We start from the raw sequence: 26,386 nt of genomic DNA, 5'->3' as shown, positions 1-26,386 counted from the left end.
CTGCCACTTTGTGGTCTACTGGCCGATCCCAACCCAAATTCAGGCTGGGGTTTTTTTTGGCCCGGACTCGATACCGCAAGTCATCAGAATGCATATCGCTGCTTTCCCTCACCTTAAAAATCCACCAACCGAAATTTAGGTCGAAAAATCGATCCCCCGCCGCGCAGTGCCCCCGACAGCTTTCTGTGTCAGTGCACCTTCTCCCCAGTGTGTGCGGCCCGGCAGCCTACTGCCGCGACCGCCATGTATTTATTTTTGCCGGCCGAGCAAAATAGTGCCCCCGGGTTCAGCCAGGCCAGCAAAGGGCAGCCTGGCACTCCCTCTTGGGTGACAGGCCACTGGCCCAGCCGAAACCCTCCCTGGTGGCCCAGTGGCCGAAGACCTGAACTGCCCGATTCTCTCCCCTTCAACAGAGGGGAGAGAGCATGGTGATGCACACGTGTTGTGACGTCACTACTGCTCCGCCGCTGATTGGCAGTGGCGAAGTCCCGGTCAGCCCCTCAGTCTGCCTTTCAGTCTCTGTCCTGCCCCCACTATGACGGATTTGCTTTGGGACTCAAAGTCCTGAAAATCGATCTTCGGATCGCATCATGGATCAGTGTGGTAAGTACACAAAACAAAATCACAGTTGCACCAGCTTTCTTGAGCTAGCTTTCTTGCGCTACTAACTTTCGGCCCTCAAGAATCTACAAGGATTTTCGTAACTTTTGCTGCATTATATAGCAACAAATCCTCGATTTGTTGATGTGCCTCTGTCCCTGCTTGTGAATGGATTAAGTCCAATTTAGTGTTTGCTGCAGAATTTCCTGAATTGCAAATTTGTCTGCTGAATTAGCATTTATGCACTTTTAAATACCTGTTTCAATCAAATTTCAGTGCATTACCCCAAGAGCATCATCATCATAGGCAGTCCCGCGAAATCAAGGAAAACTTGCTTCCACTCTAAAAATGAGTTCTCAGGGGACTATACAATCCAATATGGGAATTACAGTTTCTGTCACAGATGGGACAGGCAGTGGTTGAAGGAAAGGGTCTGGTTCGCCGCATGCTCCTTCCGCTGTCTGCGCTTGTTTTCTGCATGCCTCGGCGACGAGACTCTAGGTGCTCAGTGCCCTCTTGGATGCTCTTTCTCCACTTAGGGCAGTCTTGGGCCAGGGATTCCCAGGTGCCGGTGGGGTTGTTACTCTTTATCAAGGAGGCTTTGAGGGTATCCTTGAAACATTTCCTCTGCCCACTGGTGCTCACTTGCCGTGTAGGAGTTCCGAGTAGAGCACTTGCTTTGGGAGTCTCGTGTCGGGCATGCGGACAATGTGGCCCACCCAATGGAGTTGCTCGAGTGTGGTCAGTGCTTTGATGCTGGGGTTGTTGGCCTGAGCGCGAACACTGACGTTGGTGCATCTATCCTCCCAGTGGATTTGCAGGATCTTGCGAAGGCAGCGCTGATTGTACTTCTCCAGCGTTTTGAGGTGTCTACTGTATATGGTCCACGTCTTTGAGCCATATTGGAGGGCGGGTATCACTACTGCCCTGTAGACCATAAATTTGGTGCCAGATTTGAGGTCCTGGTCTTCAAACACTCTCTTCCTCAGGCGACCGAAGGCTGTGCTGGCACACTGGAGATAGTGTTGGACCTCATCATCGATGTCTGCCCTTGCTGATAGTAGGCTCCCGAGGTGTGGAAAATGGTCCATGTTGTCCAAGGCCGCGCCGTGGAGTTTGATGACCGGTGGGCAGTGCTGTGTGGCAGGGTCAGGTTGTGGAGGACCCCCAGAGCATACTATTAGGCATTCACTTATATTATTCGAAGACAGGCTGATTTACTTGTTTTTAAAATTACCGATTTTTATTTACATTGAAGTCAATGGAGTCAATGGAATTAAAAATTGTGAGGGATGTAAAGCAGGCTGCCATTCACTATCACCTGATTTACACTATTGTACAAAGTCAAGATCTACCCCTTTGTTTTTCCAGCAAGTCTCTTACTACTTGTTTCTCATTCAGTGATTTGCCGGACTCTAGTCAAAAAATTGTTTACCTCTTCTTGGATGTGTGAGACTCCAGAAACCATCTTCTTCTGTTCCCAAAATGAACCAGGACCATTGTGGCTTAATGAATCCAGAATGTGTTAATTGATTCTCATTGTCTCCGTTTGAAGTAGAGCTGATTTTCCTCAAACTGGCTCATCTATCTTTAATACACATTTTCAATGCTTGACCCATTAACAAATAAACCATTTGTCTCAGTGCCTGTAGCCTGTGGTTTTTTATACCCGAGTGAATTTAAGTTGTTTTAAAACATGTCCTAAACATAACGGCCTGGATTTTGCAGTAGTAATGATGGCGGAACAGTCAGCGTTCACTGTCATTACTCTTGGGAAAGTGACAGCACCATCTGGAATCAGGGCTTGTGCAGATAAACGCAGAAATCCCGAAGTTGATGTCACTCAATTCCCTGCTCCTCCATAGGTTGCACTACGGAACTCCCCAGAGCTGGCAATCAATTCAACTCACAGTTCTTGACAAAAACTTCCCCATTACGCTGTTTACTCCACCCCCTCCCCCCGCATCCCCACCCACTCCCCGTTAATTTTTGTTGAAAGAGGTGTAACTGGGTTTTGAACAGCGTATTGCCTGCTGAACAACTGTTCTGGCCCTGACAAACTAATTTTATATTTGTGAAATGCCATTTTTTCCCATGATTATGATAAGACTTGCATAGCTTTTAATATAAACAAACTTAAAAAAAATTATATTTCACCCTCTATTTTAATTTTGCTCTCTGTAAAATTTATAAAAAGTAAATTATGATCTGTGCATTTTGAGAATTATTCAACTTGATTGGCGACTTAGCCTGCTTGATGACATCACGGCTGCTGGACACTGGAGAGTTGCTTGATTTGGCCCCAGATTCAAACGAAGATCGGGAGAGCTGAAATTCATGCAGAGATCGCTAGACCTTTGTGGGCAGCTTTCTTTGAGGAGAGCAGTGAACGCTGTCGCTTCGCCACTGACCACAAATTCCAGACTAACATACTTCCATATCCTTCCTATCAAGAAAATGATCAAAAATCCTAAAATATGCCATCCATATTTATAATGAAAACTGTCTTGATAAACATGTTACCCTGTATGTTGCCCTTCCCTCGAGTGTTGATGCCAGAGCGCCTCCACTTGTAGAAGGGTGTAATTACAGCATAAGTAAAGTTTACATAGGCAGTTTCCATTATAAATGTGGATTTAGAAATACATAGTGAAAATGTTGCCAAGAAATGCTCACAGGCTTAAGATTTTTATTATATTATAGATAGATGATGGACGTTACCAAATCCCTTGGACCTGATTGTAACATTTCACTTTGTGTCAACTGATGAGGTAAATGTGTGGATGCACATTGTCATGCACCTATTTTAAATTTACTTATATTGACCTACAAAAATAGCCATATCCTACCCACAGTGTCAGTCATGCCCACAGAAATCTTGAATTGTTCAAGGGAGAGATGCTCAATTTAGTTTCACATGCTGTAGCATTCAATTAGGTGACAGTACTTCAACCATTATTTCCCAGTTCTTTTATCACCACTTATTTCTTCTCACCTTTTTCCTTTGCTAACATATAACTTGTTGCGAGGCTACTGGAGTTCAGAAGAATGAGAGGGGACCTCATAGAAACATTTAAAATTCTGACGGGGTTAGACAGGTTAGATGCAGGAAGAATGTTCCCAATGTTGGGGAAGTCCAGAACCAGAGGTCACAGTCTAAGGATAAGGGGTAAGCCATTTAGGACCGAGATGCGGAGGAACTTCTTCACCCAGAGAGTGGTGAACCTGTGGAATTCTCTACCACAGAAAGTTGTTGCGGCCAATTCACTAAATATATTCAAAAAGGAGTTAGATGTAGTCCTTACTACTAGGGGGATCAAGGGGTATGGCGAGAAAGTAGGAATGGGGTACGGAAGTTGCATGTTCAGCCATGAACTCATTGAATGTCGGTGCAGGCTCGAAGGGCCGAATGGCCTACTCCTGCACCTATTTTCTATGTTTCTATGTTTCTAAAGTTCCACAGGTGCCAGGAAGCCCCCACTACCTTGCCCATGTGGCCATTCTTCATGTTCGTTGTCATGTATTCAACCAGCATTGTAACCCATGTATAAACTGACCTAATTGTACACCGTGAGAACAATGACCACTAGGTGGGAGACACTCCTAACCTGGACCTTCAGGTATAAAAGGGGAAGCTCCACCCACTTCCTGCACTTGAGTGCTAAGGAATAAAGGACAGGTCACAGACTGACCTTCTCTCAAGCATGGGCCTTGTGTGCATTTATACTGTATAGTAAGGATGTATCAATGGCGACAAAAAACTGGGATTTAAACCACGCGAGCATGGCCACTAGCAGAACAGACGAGAGGTACTGTGTTAAGGAATGGTTGGGACAGAGATTCAACATTGTTAAAGCAGCACACAGTTCTCCAGGCAGACAAGGGCAATCGGGCATGCCCCAACATGTAGTCGAACCCAGAGGGGGAGTTCGACAGAGGCAATGGCAAGCTGAACGGCGATTCACGCCATTGCAAGGGACAATGCGGCCAGTAATGGGGCCATCAACACCTGTTAATGGCGCATTCAAGGGCAATAACAGGGGCAGTCAGGGACGATCGACTGGCAAGGGACCTTTTGTTTCAAACCGCAGCTCATGCTGGAGGCGTGGAGGCACACACTCAGCCGGAGTTTGCAGAGATGAGCAAAATACCTGCAGAAATTGCAGAAATGGACACTGGGGGAAATTGCTGGAAGCTGAAGTTGAGCGAGTTCATGTGGAGCACGTATACAGTTCATACACCAGGACGCCACTGATAATGATGAAAGTACTCCTCAATGGCATCTCAGTATCAATGGAGTTAGACACGGGTGCCAGCCAGTCCCTGATGGGTATCAAACAGTTCGAAAAGTTGTGGCCGTCCAAGGCCAGGAGGCCAAAATTATCGCCGATTGACGCACAGCTACGGACTTACACAAAGCAGATCATTCCGGTGCTAGGCAGTGCCACAGTAGTCGTGACCCACAAAGATTCGGAGAACAGACTGCCACTCTGGATTGTCCCAGGGGACGGTCCCGCACTACTGGGGAGGAGTTGGCTTGCTGTCATGAACTGGAAATGGAGCGATGTCAATGCAATTTCCTCTGTGGAGCGAGTATCATGCTCACAGATCCTGGACAAATTTGACTCATTATTTCAACCTGGCATTGGCACGTTCATGGGTGCCAAGGTAGTGATTCACATAAACCCGGACGCCAGGCCAGTACACCACAAGGCCAGGGCTCTTGCACATCCTCGAATTTAATTGCTCCATCATTGGCGGCCGTGCCTTCAGCTGCCGAGGCCCTAGGCTCTGGAATTCCCTCCCTACACTTTTCCGCCCCTCTACCTCTCTTAACTCCTTTAAGATGCTCCTTAAAACCTTAAGTTTTGACCGTCTATCCTTATATCTCCTTATGTGGCTCAGTGTCACATTTTATTTGATAGCACTCCTGTGAAGCGTCTTGGGATGTTTTACCACATTAAAGGCAACTTATAAATGCAAGTTGATGTTGCGTGAGCCAGGACAGTGACTACAGGCAAGCTGGTGACCACAGGTGATATCACAGATTGATCTTGCGCTCACCAAACATTCAAACATCTGCACTTCCAGCAGGAAGTCAGAAGCCCTGAGTGATTTTCTGCTTCCTCAACCTGAGGTACTGAGGACTAATTGGAACCTTGCAGCTGAGATTAGTTAACTATCCAAGGATATAACCTGGATCCTTCCTGGTATGTATTGCATAGCTCCCCACCATCTTAACCAGCTTAGCCATCATCGCAGCCACAACTTTTTCCTTTAATCCATTATAAATGAGCTCTTTTCTACAGTTAAGTACTTGGTAATCATCCTGCTTCTCTCACATGAAGGAATCCGATAGGCACAGATTTTTAGTATTTTGCCTGGAGGAAGATAAATGTATTTTCATTAATACATACATACAAATTCAATCTTCTGCTGCACTGTATATATTCTTTTTTACCTGCAATTCAAGTTCTTGGAGGAAGAAAACTAGTTTTGAGGTTCTTTTGCTACCACCATGCTACTAACATTTATTTTATTCCTCTGTAGCCCTTCAGATGTATTTCCTGCATGTCAGGTAGAATGCTTAAACATTGGAATAAATAACACTGGCAGAGTTTTATCTGTCACACTACTGCCATGTCTGTAGCAATTCATTGTAGCGCCATTTCAAATTGTAATTATATGATCTGAGTAGATCACAGGCCTTCTGACTTCCTTCTGACTTAACTCTGTGCTATTTAATCATGTTGGGTAGGAGAAATATTGACCCAGAAATTGCAGTCCGCGGGATAGCTACAGAGTATGCCCCTGACCTGCGAAAAGAATATGAACTTACCTAATGGGGGCCCTCCTTTGTGAACTTGGTCTCTGACACTGCGTACAGGGGGGGCAACATAAAGGCCCATGGATCCAAGTTCGCAGCGTGTGCGGAAGTGTACCTGGGATCACGTGGGACTGGTGCTCCAATCAGTACACCGAAGGGAAGGTTTTTGCCTCCAATACTGGTAACTTTCTTTATATTGCATTTCATCCAATGTATTTTCAGAATAATTATAAGGACCAGGAGAATGAACCTTATAAAATTATTTGAGAATGAATTCTTAAATCTAATTTAGGAATTAGAGTTCTGATAAAGCGCTGAAGCTCTGTGAAATTTCATATAAAATATAAAATGGGCAGGTGATGCAAATATCAATACAACAGAGCCCCACCAAAGATCTGAAAAATCTGTACACTAATTATTGTAGGTGTTTCGGACAATTTCACAATTCATTACAACACATTCCAGAGCTAATAGAATGAGTAATTATCTCTATCTAATCCCCTTACGTTAATGTAAACAGGCTCCTGCGCCTGTTTGCATCAACCATAAAATCTTCACACGTAATTGCTGAGCAATTGGTGGGCAATTAGCCCAACTCTGTGCCAGCAATTGGGATTTCCAAGGCGGTGCGATTGCAAGTTCAAAGGCGGTATTACAGCGCACTCTTAGAGTATACTGTCATACCCATTGCAACATCTGCCCCATAGTTTCAAGGAAATGAGGAAATACAGGTATCAGTTGTGGGTTATTTCTGTGTGTTTTTTCAGGTTGAATAACAAAAGTCACCAGCAGGGATAAGATGTATGGATTCCAGTGTTTTAATATAATTTTAGCAGCAGTGCTGAGCCAAAAACCTTTCAACGGTAATAATTTCATAATCTCTTGTTATGAAAAGATTTTGGAGAGACTGTGTGGCAAAGTGGGTTGTCACACCATTCGTTTACTTCTGAGCATCAGGCGCAAATCTAGCCCAGACTGATTGGATGAAAGTCTCTCGTCTTTGGTGGCTCCAAAGGTTCAGTATGAAATGTGTTTGGCAATTGTAAACAACTTCATAATGGGAAATGGGTCCACAGTACAAAACTACCCATTAATCTGGCACTAGTCAGCAATCTGCAGAACTGTTCAGGGGCGAACAGTTAAGAATGACTCAGCCAGCATTTCCAAAAAGCCTTAACCCTAAATCATCATCATCATCGGCAGTCCCTTGAATCGAGGAAGACTTGCTTCCACTCTAAAAGTGAGTTCTCAGGTTACTGAACTGTCCGATACGGGAATTACAGTCTCTGTTACAGGTGGGACAGACAGTCGATTATAGAAAGAGTGGGTGCGGAGTCTGGTTTTCCACACACTCCTTCCGCTGTCTGCGCTTGATTTCTGCATGCTCTCGGCGGCGAGACTTGAGGTGCTCAGCGCCCTCCCGGATGCTCTTCCTCCACTTAGGGCAATCTTTGGCCAGGAACTCCCAGGTGTTGGTGGGGATGTTGCATTTTATAAAGGAGGCTTTAGGGTGCCCTTGAAACATTTCCTCTGCCCACCTGAGGCTCGCTTGCCATGTAGGAGTTCCAAGTAGAGCACTTGCTTTGGGAGTCTTGTGTCGGGCATGCGAACAATGTGGCCCACCCAATGGAGCTGGTCGAGTGTGGTCAGTGTTTCGATGCTGGGGATGTTGGCCTGAGCGAGAACACTGACGTTGGTGCATCTATCCTCCCAGGGGATTTGCAGGAACTTGTGGAAACATTGTTGGTGGTATTTCTGCAGCGCTTTGAGGTGTCTACTGTATATGTATAGGGTGCATCCGGGAGGGCATTGAGCTCTCACGCCATGAGCGTGAAGAGGTCAGGCACAGGCAGCGTGCGGCAAATCAGTTCCACCCCCACCTTCCCCCGGCGAATGTCTGTCCCACCTGTGACAGGGCCTGTGGCTCTCGCATTGGACTGTTCAGCCACCAAAGGACTCACTTTAGGAGTGGAAGCAAGTCTTCCTCAATTCCGAGGGACTGCCTATGATGATGATATGATCCACATCACTGAGCCATACAGGAGGGCGGGTATCACTACAGCCCTGTAGACCATAAGTTTGGTGCCAGATTTGAGGGTCTGATCTTCGAACACTCTCTTCCTTAGGAAGAGGAACCCTAAATAACTCATACAATACAAGCTTTCACAGGAGCTCAAGGAGTGAAAAGGCATCTAAGCCTATTGTCACCGGTGGTCAGCATTTAAAGCTAAAATTAGTGATGGAAGGTTTTGAAGCACCCGAACTGCAATATTTCATGGTTGAGGAAGTAAAAGATAAAATAAGGCATGCTAGTGTGATCAGTAGGCACCAGAGTGGGGCTGCCTGTACACACCATATGCCACGAATTATAACTGCAAGCCCTGGAACATCGATCTGGCAATGGCGAGGACAAATTGGCTCCACGGGCCACAATAGAGCCGGGCTTTATCACCTGTGTAAGGCCACCTCTAACCAACCTGTACTACTGCCAGTGACAGTCAAGATCCCCTCCAGTGTTTTTGTCACCATCTCTTGCAGGCGTGCTGCCTGGCTGTCCTTTGAGAAGGTTGCTGTTGGGTGTTGAACAAGCCAGTCCTACTCACAATCAGTTCACGTAGCAGCACTTCCCCTCAACCAGTCATCTAACGGGAGGTTTGAATGCTGTGCCACTTTTCCAGAGAGCCAGTTTACAGCTTCCAAATTTATTTCACCAGCCACAGGATTTTGCTAGTCACTCTCTTTTTGCTTAAACAGCCTTTCGAAAGGTTGTATTACACATTTGAAATATTAATAAATCGTGTAAAGGTTAACTTTTTCTTTTGCCTCCATAGATGGCCATTTACCTTTCCCAGGAGACCAGCCCAGCTTGAAACTGGCAAGTGTTAAGCTTGTCGCTCCATTTGATCACATTTTTTTTGAATCACAGAAAAACTACCCTAATATGTATTTATATGGACATATGGTCAGTGAGGGTGTTGAGGCATATAAAATGTGAATAATTTTTCTTACAAATAAGTTTTCTTGAAAATATTGAGCTTTGAAATTATGCACATCTCCACAGCTTAACATTAAAAAATGATAAATTTGTTTAAATATTCTAAGCTAACAAAATGGACTTCAGGGCTTACTCAAGATATACAGCTATGCTAATATACTCTACATGTTCAGGGGTCCCAGAGGGCAGAGGGACTGTGTCCTCCAGAGAACAGAGTGTTAAGTGTAGGCAGACACAGAGATAGATGAACAAATGCAAATATGCTATTAAAAGTTAGCTGTTTCTTACTCCATATATTGGAGTCTAATTTTTTTTTAAACTTATATAATATAATATAAATCCATATATCCTCTTATTCTATTCCTTTTCTCACTCCGATGTTAAAAGATCGCAAGCGAGACCTTCAACAGACGAAAATACATATCATAAGATGATAGAAATGGGGATTCAAAAAATATGGAGGGGAGAAATTAATTTAAAGGAGCGCTATCTTAGAAACATAGAAACATAGAAACATAGAAAATAGATGCAGGAGTAGGCCATTCGGCCCTTTGAGCCGGCACCACCATTCAATACAATCATGGCTGATCATGCAACTTCAGTAACCCACTCCTGCCTACTCTCCATACTCGCTGATCCCTTTAGTCGTAAGGGCCACATGTAACTCCCTTTTGAATATATCCAATGAACTGGACTCAACAACTTTCTGTGGTAGAGAATTCCACAGGTTCACAATTCTCTGGGTGAAAAAGATTCTCCTCATCTTGGTCTTACATGACTTATCCCTTATCCTTAGACTGTGACCCCTGGTTCTGGACTTCCCCAACATCGGGAACATTCTTCCTGCATCTAACCTGTCCAATCCCGTCAGAATTTTATATGCTTCTATGAGATCCCCTCTCATTTTTCTAAATTACAGTGAATATAAACCTAGTCGATCCAGTCTTTCTTCATATGTCAATCCTGCCATCCCAAGAATCAGTCTGGTGAACCTTCGCTGCACTCCCTCAATAGCAAGAATGTCCTTCCTCAGCTTAGGAGATCAAAACTGCACACAATACTCAAGGTGTGGTCTCACCAAGGCCTTGTACAACTGCAGCAAGACTTCTGTGCTCCTACACTCAAATCCTCTCGCTCTGAAGGCCAACATGCCATTTGCTTTCTTTACTGCCTGCTGTACCTGTATGCCTACTTTCAATGACTGATGTACCATGACACTCAGATCTCGTTGCACCTCCCCTTTTACTAATCTGTCATCATTCAGATAATAATTTGCCTTCCTGTTTTTGCCACTAAAGTGGATAACCTCACACTTATCCACATTATACTGCATCTGCCATGCATTTGCCCACCCACCTAACCTGTCCAAGTCACCCTGCAGCCTCTTAACATTCTCCTCACAGCTCACACTGCCACCCAGCAAATTTAGAAACATAGAAAATAGGTGCAGGAGTAGGCCATTTGGCCCTTCAAGCTTGCACCGACATTCAATGAGTTCATGGCTGACCATGCAACTTCAGAACCCCATTCCTGCTTTCTCGCCATATCCCTTGATCCCCCTAGTAGTAAGGACTACATCTAACTCCTTTTTGAATATATTTAGTGAATTGGCTTCAACAACTTTCTGTGGTAGAGAATTCCACAGGTTCACCACTCTCTGGGTGAAGAAGTTGCTCCTCATCTCGGTCCTAAATGGCTTACCCCTTATCCTTAGACTGTGACCCCTGGTTCTGGACTTCCCCAACATTGGGAACATTCTTCCTGCATCTAACCTGTCTAAACCCGTCAGAATTTTAAACGTTTCTATGAGATCCCCTCTCATTCTTCTGAACTCCAGTGAATACAAGCCCAGTTGAGCCAGTCTTTCTTGATATGTCAGTCCCGCCATCCCGGGAATCAGTCTGGTGAACAGTCTGCTGCAGTCCCTCAATAGCAAGAATGTCCTTCCTCAAGTTAGGAGACCAAAACTGTACACAATACTCCAGGTGTGGCCTCACCAAGGCCCTGTACAACTGTAGTAACACCTTCCTGCCCCTGTAGTCAAATCCCCTCGCTATGAAGGCCAACATGCCATTTTCTTTCTTAACCGCCTGCTGTACCTACATGCCAACCTTCAATAACTGATGTACCATGACACCTAGGTCTCATTGCACCTCCCCTTTTCCTAATCTGTCACCATTCAGATAATAGTCTGTCTCTCTGTTTTTACCACCAAAGTGGATAACCTCACATTTATCCACATTAGACTTCATCTGCCATGCATTTGCCCACTCACCTAACCTATCCAAGTCACTCTGCAGCCTCATAGCATCCTCCTCGCAACTCACACTGCCACCCAACACAGTGTCATCCGCAAATTTGGTGATACTACATTTAATCCCCTCGTCTAAATCATTAATGTACAATGAAAAACAGCTGGGGCCCCAGCACAGAACCTTGCAGTACCCCACTAGTCACTGCCTGCCATTCTGAAAAGTACCCATTTACTCCTACTCTTTGCTTCCTGTCTGCCAACCAGTTCTCAATCCATGTCAGCACACTACCCCCAATCCCATGTGCTTTAACTTTGCACATTAATCTCTTGTGTGGGACCTTGCCGAAAGCCTTCTGAAAGTCCAAATACACCACATCAACTGGTTCTCCCTTGTCCACTCTACTGGAAACATCCTCAAAAAAGTCCAGAAGATTTGTCAAGCATGATTTCCCTTTCACAAATCCATGCTGACTTGGACCTATCATGTCACCTCTTTCCAAATGCGTTGCTATGACATCCTTAATAATTGATTCCATCATTTTACCCACTACCGATGTCAGGCTGACTGGTCTATAATTCCCTGTTTTCTCTCTCCCTCCTTTTTTAAAAAGTGGGGTTACATTGGCTACCCTCCACTCAATAGGAACTGATCCAGAGTCTATGGAATGTTGCAAAATGACTGTCAATGCATCTGCTATTTCCAAGGCCACCTCCTTAAGTACTCTGGGATGCAGACCATCAGGCCCTGGGGATTTTTCTGCCTTTAATCCCATCAATTTCCCCAACACAATTTCCCGACTAATAAGGATTTCCCTCAGTTCCTCCTTCTTACTAGACCCTCTGACCCCTTTTATATCCGGAAGGTTGTTTGTGTCCTCCTTAGTGAAGACCGAACCAATGTTCAATTACTTGTTCAATTGGTCTGCCATTTCTTTGTTCCCCGTTATGATTTCCCCTGATTCTGACTGCAGGGGACCTACGTTTGTCTTTACTAACCTTTTTCTCTTTACATATCTATAGAAGCTTTTGCAGTCCATTTTAATGTTCGCTGCAAGCTTCCTCTCGTACTCTATTTTCCCTGCCCTAATCAAACCCTTTGTCCTCCTCTGCTGAGTTCTAAATTTCTCCCAGTCCCCAGGTTCGCTGCTATTTCTGGCCAATTTGTATGCCACTTCCTTGGCTTTAATACTATCCCTGATTTCCCTTGATAGCCACGGTTGAGCCATCTTCCCTTTTTTATTTTTACGCCAGACAGGGATGTACAATTGTTGTAGTTCATCCATGCAGTCTCTAAATGTCTGCCTTTTCCCATCCACTGTCAACATCTTAAGTATCATTCGCCAATCTATCCTAGCCAATTCACGCTATACCTTCAAAGTTACCCTTCTTTAAGTTCTGGACCATGGTCTCTGAATTAACTGTTTCATTCTCCATCCTAATGTAGAATTCCACCATATTATGGTCACTCTTCCACAAGGGGCCTCGGACAACGAGATTGCTAATTAATCCTCTCTCATTACACAACACCCAGTCTAAGATGGCCTCCCCCTAGTTGGTTCCTCGACATATTGGTCCAGAAAACCATCCCTTATGCACTCCAGGAAATCCTCCTCCACCGTATTGTTTCCAGTTTGGTTAGCCCAATCTATATGCATATTAAAGTCACCCATGATAACTGCTGCACTTTTATTGCATGCACCCCTAATTTCCTGTTTGATGCCCTCCCCAACATCACTACTACTGTTTGGAGGTCTGTACACAACTCCCACTAGCGTTTAATGCCCTTTGGTATTCTGTAGCTCCGCCCATACCGATTCCACATCATCCAAGCTAATGTCTTTCCTTATAATTGCATTAATTTCCTCTTTAACCAGCAACGCCACCCCGCCTCATTTTCCTTTCTGTCTATCCTTCCTAAATGTTGAATACCCTTGGATGCTGAATTCCCAGCCTTGGTCACCCTGGAGCCATGTCTCCGTGATGCCAACCACATCGTATCCGTTAACTGCTATTTGCACAGTTAATTCGTCCACCTTATTCCGAATACTCCTCGCATTGAGGCACAGAGCCTTCAGGCTTGCCTTTTTAACACACTTTGACCCGTTAGAATTTTGCTGCAAAGTGGCCCTTTTTATTTTTTGCCTTGGGTTTCTCTGCCCTCCACTTTTACTCATCTCCTTTCTGTCTTTTGCTTCTGTCTCCATTTTGTTTCCCTCTGTCTCCCTGCATTGGTTCCCATCCCCCTGCCATATTAGTTTAACTCCTCCCCAACAAACTTGGGAGATATTACACTCAATTCCTTCGTCTATAGCATTCCTTCATCTTCATCTTTTATTTTGGTTTGTAAACCACAAGAGCAACTTGTATCAGTACAGAAGAGGTGGGCACTGAGCATTTAGTAAAGGAATTTGTTGAAAGAGGGGCACCAAAATCACAGTTAAATATAGGAGACCAGAAATTCTGACCAGGCTGCTCTGCCAGCAGCAGTAAGGCAGAATGATACCCAAGTGCAGTGAATTTGGGATAGTAAGAGCCTGACCCAAATTGAAGGGACATGCAATTTGCATGCTTGGGCTCGGCTGCCCACACCTGTAAGGGTTGGTGTTCAGAGATATTTAGGTATCCTCGTACAGGAAACACAGAAAGTTAGCATGCAGGTACAGCAAGCAATTAGGAAGGCAAATGTCATGTTGGCCTTTATGGCAAAGGGGGTCTGAGTACAAGAGTAAGGAAATCTCCTTTATGTAACTGATCAGTAGCACTTGTCCCCAATGTGGCAGCAGCAAAATCAGAATGGTGCCATGCTTCTCCGAGGGTGTAACGGCCATTTGGGAAGGGCCTAGCACAAAGATGGGCAGAGGAAACGTTACAAGGACACCCTCAAAGCCTCCCTGATAAAGTGCAACATCCCCACCAACACCTTGGCTTCCCTGGCCAAAGATGCCCTAAGTGGAGGAAGTGCATCCGGGAGGGCACTGAGCACCTCGAATCTCATCGCCGAGAGCATGCAGAAATCAAGCGCAGGCAGCGGAAGGAGCGTGTGCAAACCAGTCCCACCCACCCTTTCCCTCACCTGTCTCACCTGTGACAGGGACTGTGGTTCTCGTATTGGATGTTCAGTCACCTAAGGACTCATTTTTAGAGTGGAAGCCAAGTCTTTCTCGATTCCGAGGGACTGCCTATGATGATGAGTACAATGGTAATTTTAACCAAGAAAAGTCAAAGAAAGGATTGTAAATGCCATGTAGATGGTGTGATAAGAACTTGAACCATTTCTTTTCTGGGTAATTTGATGATACTTGTCCACAGGTTGGCAATGGCATCATCTGTTCAGAGTTTTCTGAATTATGATCCAGTGTAGTCTTATGTGAGGTGAAAACAGTCACTGTTGTGGTCCAGCCAGATCTGGTGAGGAATAGCGAAACCAGCTGTGTGCCGGAAATGTTTAAGTGTGTGCCTCTTGGACTTGAGGAAGTAAAGATGGAGACCACAGCAGAGGAAACATGTAGAATGGGAAAGAAAGAGGAAATGCAGGAGACAGAGCAGCAAGTGCGGATGTGAGGCAATGGTTGAGCAAGTTAAACATTTAGAAGTATCATGGCCAAAGGCTAGGCAGTTGAGAGTTTGAAATGGCAGTTGTGAATGAATTGGGAAAAGGTTTTTGCAGGATTGGATGCAGAAGGAAGTGGGGTTGAATGGATAGAGGATATGGGTGGTGAGGGATACAAGGATGAGGTCAGAGATGGCCTTGCCAGTGATAAAGACTGTTATGTCTTTAATGCTCTTATGAATGACTCCACGAGGTCTAGTATTGTACTTGAGCTGTTGTGACCTTAGTCCCATATATTGTAAGTCCAGAGTGAGGCACAAGCATGGTGGGCAGCCTTTTATACTTGGCCCTGCACATCTATGCAGGTGACCCTCAGGTCTCCCACCGCAGTGCCCTCTGGTGGCACATCTTATGTGACTATACAGTAGTTATACATGGTCTACATACATGACAGAGACCATAAGAACATAAGAATTAAGAGCAGGAGTTGGCCATTCGGCCATTCAATAAGATCATGGCTAATTTTCTGCCTCAACACTTTCCTGCACTATCCTTATATCCCTTGATTCCATTAATATCCAAAATGCTAACAATCTGTCTTGAATATACTCAATGACTGAGCATCCGCAGCTCTCTAGGGTATAGAATTCCAAAGATTCATCTGTGAAGCAATTTCTCCTCATCTAGGTCCTAAGTGGCCAATCCCTTATTCTGAAACTGTGACCACTGGTTCTAAACTCCCTAGCTGGGGAAACATCCTCCCTGCATCTACCCTGTCAAGCCCTGTACAAGTTTTGCATGTTTCAATGAGATTAGCTCTCATTCTTCTAAACTCTAGAAAAGATAGTCCTAGTCTACTCAATCTCTCCTCATAGGACAATCTCCCCATCCCAGGAATCAGTCTGGTGAACCTTCATGCATTCCTTGATGGTAAGCATATCCTTCCTTAGGTAAGGAGACCAAAATTGTACACAATACTCCAGGTGTGGTCTCACCAGGGCCCTATATAATTGCAGTTAGTCATTTTTGGGCCGAAATTGCCCACCGCCTGAAATGGGGCACCCTCCGTATTTTTAAAGCTTTGCTCCACCGCAATCCATGTGGCAGAGATTCAGTCGATATTCGGGACTTGAACGTTTTTTTTTTGCTCGGGGCGGATGTCATGGCGGCTGAGGGGCAGAAGTGCTGTTGCAGCGGGTTCGCCATCCCGACCAGTCATCAGCGCCGCACTGACACATCACAACGTCTCGCCCCTTCAATTAAAGGGAAGGTCCACTGCGATACTTTTAAGTTAGATCCACTACGCCACCAGGGAGGCTTTTGGCGGGCCAAGAGTGGGTGGTAGGCTGCCCATTGGCGGCCCGGCCGAACCCGGGGGTATAATTGTTGGGCTGATCTGGCAGTCAGCGGACAAAAAAAAATTAACATGGCGGCTGTGCAGTGCACCCTCCCTTTAAGGGCGGCCGGGCCGCCATGCCACAGAGAGTGCACCTACTGACAGCAAAAGCTGTCGGGAGCACCGCCCTGTGCCCCGTGGGGCAATTTTGGAAAGGGCCAATTTCCCGAGGGGCAATTTCGCAAGGTGGTCCTTGCCAGTCGGAACAGGGTTGGCGCGTGCACACTGTGGCAAGAAAATGGACAGAGTGACCCTGACACTGCTCCAAACCTGAGGCAGGGCAATTTACAAAATTGCGACTCCTCCGTGGAGATTTGGTGGCCATTCAGCGCTGCCCCGTGGCCGCTGCTTACAGGCAATTTGGGGGCCCTTTACTCTTATATGTAAATCCTCTTGTAATAAAGGCCAACATACCATTTGCTTTCTTAATTGCTTGCTGTACCTGCATGTTAACTTTCAGTGATTTGTGTACAAAGCCACCCAGGTTCCTCCGAACACCAACATTTCCCAATCTTATCCTGGCTATATCCCCTTGAAGTCACTTTGCATTCTCCTCACAACTTACATTCCCACCTGGCTTTGTATCATCAGCAAAAATTTGCTATATTTGGTCCCCTCATCCAAATCATTGATTATAGATTGTGAATAGCTGAGGCTCAAGCACTGATCCTTGTAGTACCCCACTAGTTACAGTCTGCCAACTCGAAAATGACCCTTTATTCCTACTCTCTGCTTTCTGTCTGTTAACCAATCCTCAATTCATGCTAGTATATTACCCCCAATCTCATGAGCCCTAATTTTGTTTAATAACCTCTTGTGTGGCACCTTATCGAATGCCTTCTGAAAGTCCAAATACACCACATCCACTGGTTCCCCCTTATTTATTCTGCTGGTTGCAACCTCAAAAACTCTTAACAGATTTGTCAAGCGTGATTTCCCTTTCATAACTCCTTATTGACTCCGCCCAATCCTATTATTGTTTTCTAAGTGCTTTGTTGCCACATCCTTAATAATAGATTCTAGCATTTTCCCTACTGCTGATGTCAGGCTAACTGGTCTGTAGTTCCCCGTTTTCTCTCTCTCTCCTTCTGTAAATAGCAGGGTTTTATTTGCTACCTTCCAATCCACGGGACTCTTTCTAGAATCTATGGAATTGTGGAAGATGACAACCAATGCATCCACTATCTCTATAGCCACGTCTTTCAAAACCCTAGGATGTAGGCCATCAGGTCCAGGGAATTTATCATCCCACGCTGCCCTGGTGGCCTAGTGGAGGCCAGCAAAGGCCTTGCAGAGTGCGCAGCGGTCCTCCCCTTTAAACGAAGGGGAGGGGCATTGAAGCACCTCAGCGATACACGGAGTATCCGCATAGTGCTTCACTCCTTGCCCTAGTAGCATCCGGGAACTGCCCCTAAAGGAAGTGGAGCATGCGAGATTGAGTTCCACTTCCTTTGTGTGGCGATAAGCCCAATTCAGGACTTCTCCTCCCAATCAGGGCACAGGGCAGTTTTGCCCCCCTAAAATCCTCCCATTCCTCAGGCTTACTGCTCTTTTTGGCAACATTATAAGCCTCTTCCTTTGAGCTAGTACTATCTTTAACTTCTTTTGTTAGCCATGGTTGGACCATTTTTCCTGTGTGGTTTTGATGGCTTAAAGGAAGATATATTTGTTGTACATTATGTATTAATTCTTTAAATGCTAGTATTGGAGTAGAGAGGTCACAGGAGGTCATAAGGTTGAGGGGGTGGCCATGAATATAAGTAGGACAGTTTATATGGAGAGAGGGAGAAGTTTGGGGAAACACGAGGGCAGTGAATTTAGAGGGCAAGGGGAGCTGAAATGAAGATTGAAATTGCTGAGGATGAATTTTCATTCAGTGTAGAGGAAAAAGGATATCTTGTGGAAAACCCCGAGGTGGGACTTGGTACTAAGGATCACAATGCCGCGATGATTGTTTGGACAGGCAGTGGACTATATAGCCAGACATGGAGGCATTGGTAAGGAGCAAGATGTCACTATCCATGAGCCAAGTTTCAGTCAAAGGCCATGACATCAATGCAATATTCCATAATAAGGTCGTGGATGGCAAGGACCTTGTTCATCTGTGAATGGACAAGCTTGAAGGAAATGCAGAGAGAGGCAGTGATTGATCCCCTGGCAGAGCTCAAGGGGGTAATGGGTGGAATAAGTGGGATAGGAATGAGGTTAGTGCCCAACAGGTGGACTGGCTAGAAAGGTCAGTGAGAGAGAAGGATAGGGAAGTTGGGGTTGCTGCTTGTAAGGAGGTCGGGACGGGTGCCTTGATGGAAGAATGCTAAGAGAGGCATGGAGGATAGCTGTAGGTTTATCCAAATGAGATTCAAGCCTAGGCCAGTGGCAGGAGAATAGGAAGGCAGAGGAATACTGATGGGTTGATATCATGATTAGGATGGAATGAGTTGGTAATAGGAAAAGAACATATGAGGGAAGGGCCCAAGAGGAGCCAAGAGAAAAAGAAAACAGAAATAATGAGCTTGCGTCTTGAACTGCAGTCAAAATCCTCACACGAATGGACAAGAATGAAATTCAGATTACATAAGCATGCTAGAGATTAGAAAAGAAATGTTCTGGTCATAAACAGAGGATCTTCCCCTTATTCCAGGTATCATATAGCGATTGGATAGATCAAAAATTGTTACACTCGGTACACTCAGTATATTAATGTTACAATACAAATTACAATATTTAATAACCACAGATGCAAAACTTCTCTGGATCAGCAGCCTCATCCGCACTAAAGCTCCCCACAAACCATGGCTCACAAGTCCAATAGAAGTTGTTCTTTTTATAATGAGTCGACTTCTGCGGCTCTGGTGGGTGAAGGCAGTGAATTCCTGGACTGCCTGGATTCCCTGAAGGTTTATTGGATAAAGACACCCATCCCTGGTCTCTGCTGCATCCCTGATGCTTTGGTGGGTATAGGGACTGATCTCTGATATGTCCTAATTCCTTGATGCTTTATTGAAAAATACACCAATCCTTGGTCTGCCCTGATTCCCCCAGGGTTCACGTCTAAAATAGTCTTCACTAAGTAAAGTACCATCATATTATCCAAAATGGTTCATGTTCATATTTTATTTTCAAGCACTGTCATCCCATATTCTACAAACATGCAGATGCAAATAATTCAATCCCCCTTATTTTTTTCATTCCTGATTAACATTGGTTTAATTCCATGGGGCTAGACTTTCAATTTATAGCATTACTGCCCGTATTCGGATAGTATGAACTCCTCTACTTTTCAATACCGCCCGAATACAACCGAGATCCAAAGCCGCTAGTTTCAGCTTTTTTTCCTTAACGGTAGTGGGTGGGCGGGAGTGGTATACTTTCCTTGTGTAAGGCCGGTGTCCTTGGCAACAGCCTTACTGCGCATACATGTTTTTTTTCCCTTCTTTTTCCCGTGATTCGGGGGTCAGGGGTCAGCCCATGCATGCGTAGATGAGGAAGGGAGGGGGAGAGAAAGAGAGGGAGGAAAAATCGTCTAGCAGCCTGTTATGATAGCTTATCTTTGCAGTTCTTCTGTGCCTATACCTTTGATTGCATACAATAGCATACAATAGCATACTATACACAGAATATTATACCATTATACTATTGTAAATAAATATTATTATTATGAATAATAATAATAAAAACTATTATAAATATTATAAAATGGAAGATCAGTTGATGGTCGAGGCCGAGGCAAAGGTAGCAGGGAGGAAGAGGGCAAAGAGATTTTCCATGGATGCCCAAGTTGCCTTGGTTCACGAAGTGGAGGCACAGTGGGACTAATTGACCCAGGGTAGTCGTGGAAAACCCAACCCCACAGAGAATTTGGGCAGAAATTGCCGAGACGGTGTCCTCGGTTGCCTGGGTCCGTTGGGGGTCAGTCCAGTGCCGCAATGACCTTGTTTCTGCTGCGAGAGTAAGTAATAACTTTAATAATTTTAATAACTTTAATCATGCATTGACTCATTACTTAAAATGAAAAACTGCCATATTGTGATTTTGTTAATCCTGGTAAATTTGGTGTTACACATTATTACTATAAACAATGTTATTATATTGATTTCCTGTAAGTAATAAGATGTGTTCATCATGTATCACTTGCATGCTAACGGTGCATTAATGGGACAGTGTTGAAAGTCATTGGGTGGGTACAAGTACCTGGGCAATTATCTTATGACATGCTATTGTCATCTTTTCAGAAAAAATCGCTTTTAACAGAGGCGAGCGTAGGCACACTCCCGGAGGATGTCCTCCTGAGCTAGAAGAGCTCACGGACCTGGAGGAGCAGGCCGCAGCCCTCACATGGGCACATGATCGCTCGGCCACCTGTGGGGGTGCAGAACCGGTGTTTGCGCCACGCAACTCACTCATAATCTCCGGACTGTGCATCGTCATATGAACATAATGTATAAATGATGCCAAGTGATGTAATGTAATGCTGGGGCCATCATGAAATACTATTATAATGCCATGCAGTCTCTGTAAATTCTGTTCATTTTCATTACATGATCTCTCAGTGATATATAATGCAGTAATGTTGCTCCTCTACATATGTCTGTGCAATATAAGTGTTAAAATGTTACCCTGACACTCCCCACCCCTTCCCCTTCTGCTTATCTCTTCTGTTATATTTTCTAGCTGACCAGTAGCATCAGCATGCAGTATCGATTGTTGTGCTTTTGACCGGAAAGGACACCGAAGAGGAGGAGGAGGATGATGATGAAACCATCCGGCTTTCCAACACCCACCCCCAGGATGTACCGTTGGATGTAGAAGAAGTGGTGGGGGTTGGGGCAGCAACTGAAGGGCCCGTAATACCTGCAACCATCTCTTCCTCAGCTGAATCCACGTTTCATGGATTGGGCTCCGAGGAAGTGGCAGGACCAAGCGCTGTGCAGCAGGGTACACCGAGTGGTACAGCCCCCGTACCAAATCTGCGGAGACTGATTGGGCAGGGGAGGCGAGCTCGAAGACAGGCAGACACCGACCTGGACACGGTCACACTGTTTAGGGCAAACGTCGACGTTGGTCATGAGCTACTCCAGGCAACAGGTGGACTTGCTGAAAATATTGCAGCGCAATCAACGCGCCAATCGGAGGACACGGTGGTGCTGATTGTGGTGATATGGCAAATCACCGATTCCGTTGATGCCATGTGGCCACCACTGGAATCGATGTACGACACTGAACCCGAAGGTGTCGTACCAACACTGCCGACAACACATGGGAGACAGGAGCATAGCGCTACTTCTGACTCCGAAGATGGGTCGTCAGACCCTCCCTCTTCTGCAGATTCCCCACACATGGCACTGCCACCGTCACTCCCCCTACAGCAGCAGCGCTCGGGACGCCCTGCTGCACAATGCACTGGTCCCAACTCGGGAAGGGGTAGGGGTGATGCCAAAAAACGATTGGGGTGAGGTGGAGGGCGGGGGGGGGGGGGGGGGGGGGGCGGCGGGAATGGTGGTCGCAGGTACATTTGTTGGCAGGTTGGGGGTGTTTATTCAAAAAATTTTAACTTTTAATGAAAAATTGTTTATTGTTTGGGGGGAGCATTGTGGGTGTTTTTTTAATGATAAATTGTTTACTGTTTGGGGTGTTTTGGGTTTAATGTTTAAAATGTATTTAATTTTTTCAATGCTGTTGCTTTGTTTACATGTTGTTAAAATATTTATTTATTATTATTTATTATTATTTATTAATTTATTTCACAAGAAACATTTTTCATAATTTATAAAATTTTATTGAACTTAACAATTATTGTGCAGTGTCTCACTCACTTTTACAAAATGAGGGGTAAACAATCAATACAAGGGTTGAAAACGATGGCCAGGCAAGGTTTAAACTTAACTCTCACCATTCAAACAAAGCATTCATTTATGAGCTACTGACGTAACAGTTTTGCTGCTGCGTAACTACCACGCAGCTTCTCCTGCGGTGTAGGGGTGGGTGGTGTCATGGGTTCATCGCCAGACTCTTCCTCGTTCTCCTCGACTTCCTCTTCCTCCCCTTCCTCTTCCGCGTCTTCCTCTGCCTCATTCCCTCTGTTCTGAGGTGGTCCTGCAGTCCCCTGTGGCAATTCCTGTCCCCTTTTGATTGCCAAGTTGTGCAACATGCAACACACCACAATGAACTCCGCGACCTGCTCAGGGTGATACTGTAGGCTGCATCCAGTGTGGTCCAGGCATCTGAAGCACTGCTTCAGCACTCCAATTGTCTTTTCGACGATATTGCGTGAGGCTATGTGGCTGTTATTGTATCGATGCTCGCCATCTGTCTGAGGCTTATGTAGAGGGGGTCAAGAGCCAAGTGGCGAGGCCGTATCCTTTGTCACCAAGCATCCAGCATTGACCTTGTGGCTGACTCTTAAAGAGGTCGAAGAAAGTGCTCACAAGCAAGATGTGCGCATCATGACTGCTCCCTGGAAAATTGGCATTTACTGCCAAGATTATTTGCTTGTGGTCGACAACATGGTGCATGTTCAGGGAGTGCAATCCTTTTCGGTTCTGAAACACCACTGCATCCTCTAAAGGTTCTCGCAGGGCGATGTGCATATAGTTTATTGCACCCTGGACCTGAGGGAAGTTTGCTATTCTCGAGAAACCCAAAGCCCTCTCAATCTGTGCCTCCCTGGTCATTGGGAAGTTTATAAAGTAAAACTTTTGTGCATAGAAACATAGAAATTTACAGCACAGAAGGAGGCCATTTCGGCCCATCGTGTCCACGGCAGCCGACAAAGAGCCACACGACCCTTGGTCAGCAGCCTAAAAGGTTACATATAAGCCTATGAACAATGACTGAAAGGCAAAGAGCACTCAGCCCAACCAATCTGCCTCTCCACAACTGCGACACCCCTTATACTAAAACATTCTACAATCCACACCAACCGGAGCCATGTGATCTCCTGGGAAAGGCAAATACCAGATAAAAACCCAGGCCAATTGAGGGAGAAAAAAGTCTTGGAAAATTCCTCTCCGACCACTTCGAAGGGCCGAATGGCCTACTCCTACACCTATTTTCTATGACCCATCCAGGTGATCGAAATTAGTTCAGGAGATCACCCTGGCCATATTCTATTCCCTGCAGTATTTACCATTATATCTGCTCCGTCCAACAAAGGTCATCCAGTGTAATCCAAATTACCAACTCAAGGTCTGTAACCCTGCAGGTTACTGCACTTTAAGTGCCCATCCAACCATCACTTAAAAGTGGTGAGGGTTTCTGCGTTGTAAGATTTCTAAATTTCTGGCATTAAATTTGACAGTGAGACAATTCTTCTAAAACAATTGGAACAGTTTATTAAACAAACACAACCACATGCACATCCACCTTAGTTACAACAGATATAATGAGGTTATAATAAAGAGTGATATATGTTATTTCCCTTTGGCTGGCTGCTTCAGGAGAGAGAGTAAAGTCTTTGGCTGAGTTCTTTATACCTCTCAAAGCCATTGTCCCTCCGAAAGCCGCAGGATTGGGTCTTGATTCCACGGCAGTTCTTTATTGGCTCTCCTCACACATGCGGCTGTCTGGCCTGGCTCAAACATCTCTTGATTAGCTTAAATGGCTTTCCAATACACAAAACCCATGCGGCAGCTCTATGGGCTTCCATTTTGTTTCTTACAAAACTCATCCCATGCTGGCAACCTGTGAGCTTTCATTTTGTTTCAACACAAACAGGCCTTTCTGTATAATCTACACTTTTAACATTTATACATACACAGAATCAATTTTAATCATTAATAAACACTTTTATTCTTACAAACTCCCCACCTTGAGGGGGAAATATCCTTATTGACCCCTCATATGGTTTATCTCCTCAAGGTTCACATATTGAAAGGGAAAGAGCGAAAAATGGATGGCCTGACTTGGTCCCCACCTCGTAAGGTGTATGCCACTCGTAGGGGATTTACTATAGTCCATTAACATCTCCAGTGGAGACTCTCCTCTTCCCATATCTTCCGTGCACCGTCGCTTCTCAAAGCACATTGATGATTGATGATGTTTGTGAGTCATGCTGCAGCTCCCGCTTCTCCATCTTCCCTCAGCTTCGGTCGTGGCCTGTATCGTCCTGACAATCGTGAGGATCCGTAACATGGTCTGTGGGAAACAAGATCAGTGCAGTATTTACTCTTTGGCAGTTTTTAACTGATTAATGTGAAATCACTTCTTGTACTTAACATCCTTTTTCCTTGGTAACTGAATCAAATAAACCGCGGGGTTCAATCGGTCGATAATCTCATCTGGTCCCCACCACCTGGGCTCTAAGGCATGCTTCTTTTTCTCATAATTTGGAAGCATTACTGAGTCTCTCACCTCATTTTCAAAGGGACGTACTTTCTTGTCAAAGTACCTTTTAATTTGTCTTTTTCACTTCCCCAATTTGGTGGCCACAAATTGATTGATCTAATCGGTGTGATCTACCACTTGTTCCAGCCATTTGGAACTACATGTTTTCATTGTCAAGGGACTCATCCCTGTTAGTGTTTGCTGGCCTGGTGTTCTCATGAGCCTCCCCATCATGGCCTGATATGGGGAGACCCCTGTTGTTCTATGAAGTGTGGACCTCATTGCCATTAAGTACATTGGCAGCATGTTAGCCCATTGAGTGGGGTGGTTCGTGCACAATTTTTTTAACATTAACTTGAGGGTCCTGTTCCCCCTTTTGACCCTTCCGGACAAATGGGTATGATTTGGTGGCCATTACAGAAACGTGGTTGCAGGGTGGCCAAGACTGGGAATTAAACATACAGGGGTATCTGACAATTCGGAAAGATAGACAAGAAGGGAAAGGAGGTGGGGTAGCTCTGTTAATAAAGTATGATATCAGGGCAGTTGTGAGAGATGGTATTGGCTCTAATGAACAAAATGTTAAATCATTGTAGGTGGAGATTAGAGATAGTAAGGGGAAAAAGTCGCTGGTGGGCGTAGTTTATAGGCCCACAAATAATAACTTCATGGTGGGGCGGGCAATAATCAAGGGAATAATGGAGGCATGTGAAAAAGGAACGGCAGTAATCATGGGGGATTTTAACCTACATATCGATTGGTCAAATCAAATCGCACGGGGTAGCCTGGAGGAGGAATTCATAGAATGCATACGAGATTGTTTCGTAGACCAGTATGTTACAGAACCTACAAGGGAGCAAGCTATCTTAGATCTGGTCCTATGTAATGAGACAGGAATAATAAACGATCTCCCAGTAAAAGATACTCTCGGAATGAGTGATCACAGTATGGTTGAATTTGTAATACAGATTGAGGGTGAGGAAGTAGTGTCTCAAACGAGCATACTATGCTTAAACAAAGGGCAGAGTTGGCTGAAGTTGACTGGAAACACAGACTAAATGGTGGCACAATTGAGGAACAGTGGAGGACCTTTAAGGAGCTCTTTCATAGTGCTCAACAAAAATATATTCCAGTGAAAAAGAAGGGCGGTAAGAGAAGGGATAACCAGCTGTGGATAATCAAGGAAATAAAGGAGAGTATCAAATTAAAAACCAATGCGTATAAGGTGGCCAAGGTTAGTGGGAAACTAGAAGATTGGGAAAATTTTAAACAACAGCAAAGAATGACTCAGAAAGCAATAAAGAAAGGAAAGATAGATTACAAAAGTAAACTTGTGCAAAACATAAAAACAGATAGTAAAAGCTTTTACAGATATATAAAACAGAAAAGAGCGACTAAAGTAAATGTTGGTCCCTTAGAAGATGAGAAGGGGGGATTTAATA

General features: G+C 44.9%; 1 long non-coding RNA gene across 1 annotated transcript; it reads left to right on the top strand.

Moving 5' to 3' along the window:
* The first annotated feature begins 515 nt into the window (after positions 1 to 515).
* LOC139262052 (uncharacterized) lies at positions 516 to 22,066 on the top strand. Its single transcript, XR_011592872.1, has 3 exons — positions 516 to 603; positions 3,304 to 3,371; positions 21,294 to 22,066. It is a non-coding gene; the product is annotated as an uncharacterized lncRNA (long non-coding RNA).
* The last annotated feature ends 4,320 nt before the right edge of the window (positions 22,067 to 26,386 follow it).

The sequence above is a fragment of the Pristiophorus japonicus genome, chromosome 4, assembly GCF_044704955.1.
Source record: "Pristiophorus japonicus isolate sPriJap1 chromosome 4, sPriJap1.hap1, whole genome shotgun sequence".
NCBI lineage: Eukaryota > Metazoa > Chordata > Chondrichthyes > Pristiophoridae > Pristiophorus > Pristiophorus japonicus.
This window is presented reverse-complemented; position numbering and strand designations above follow the sequence as displayed.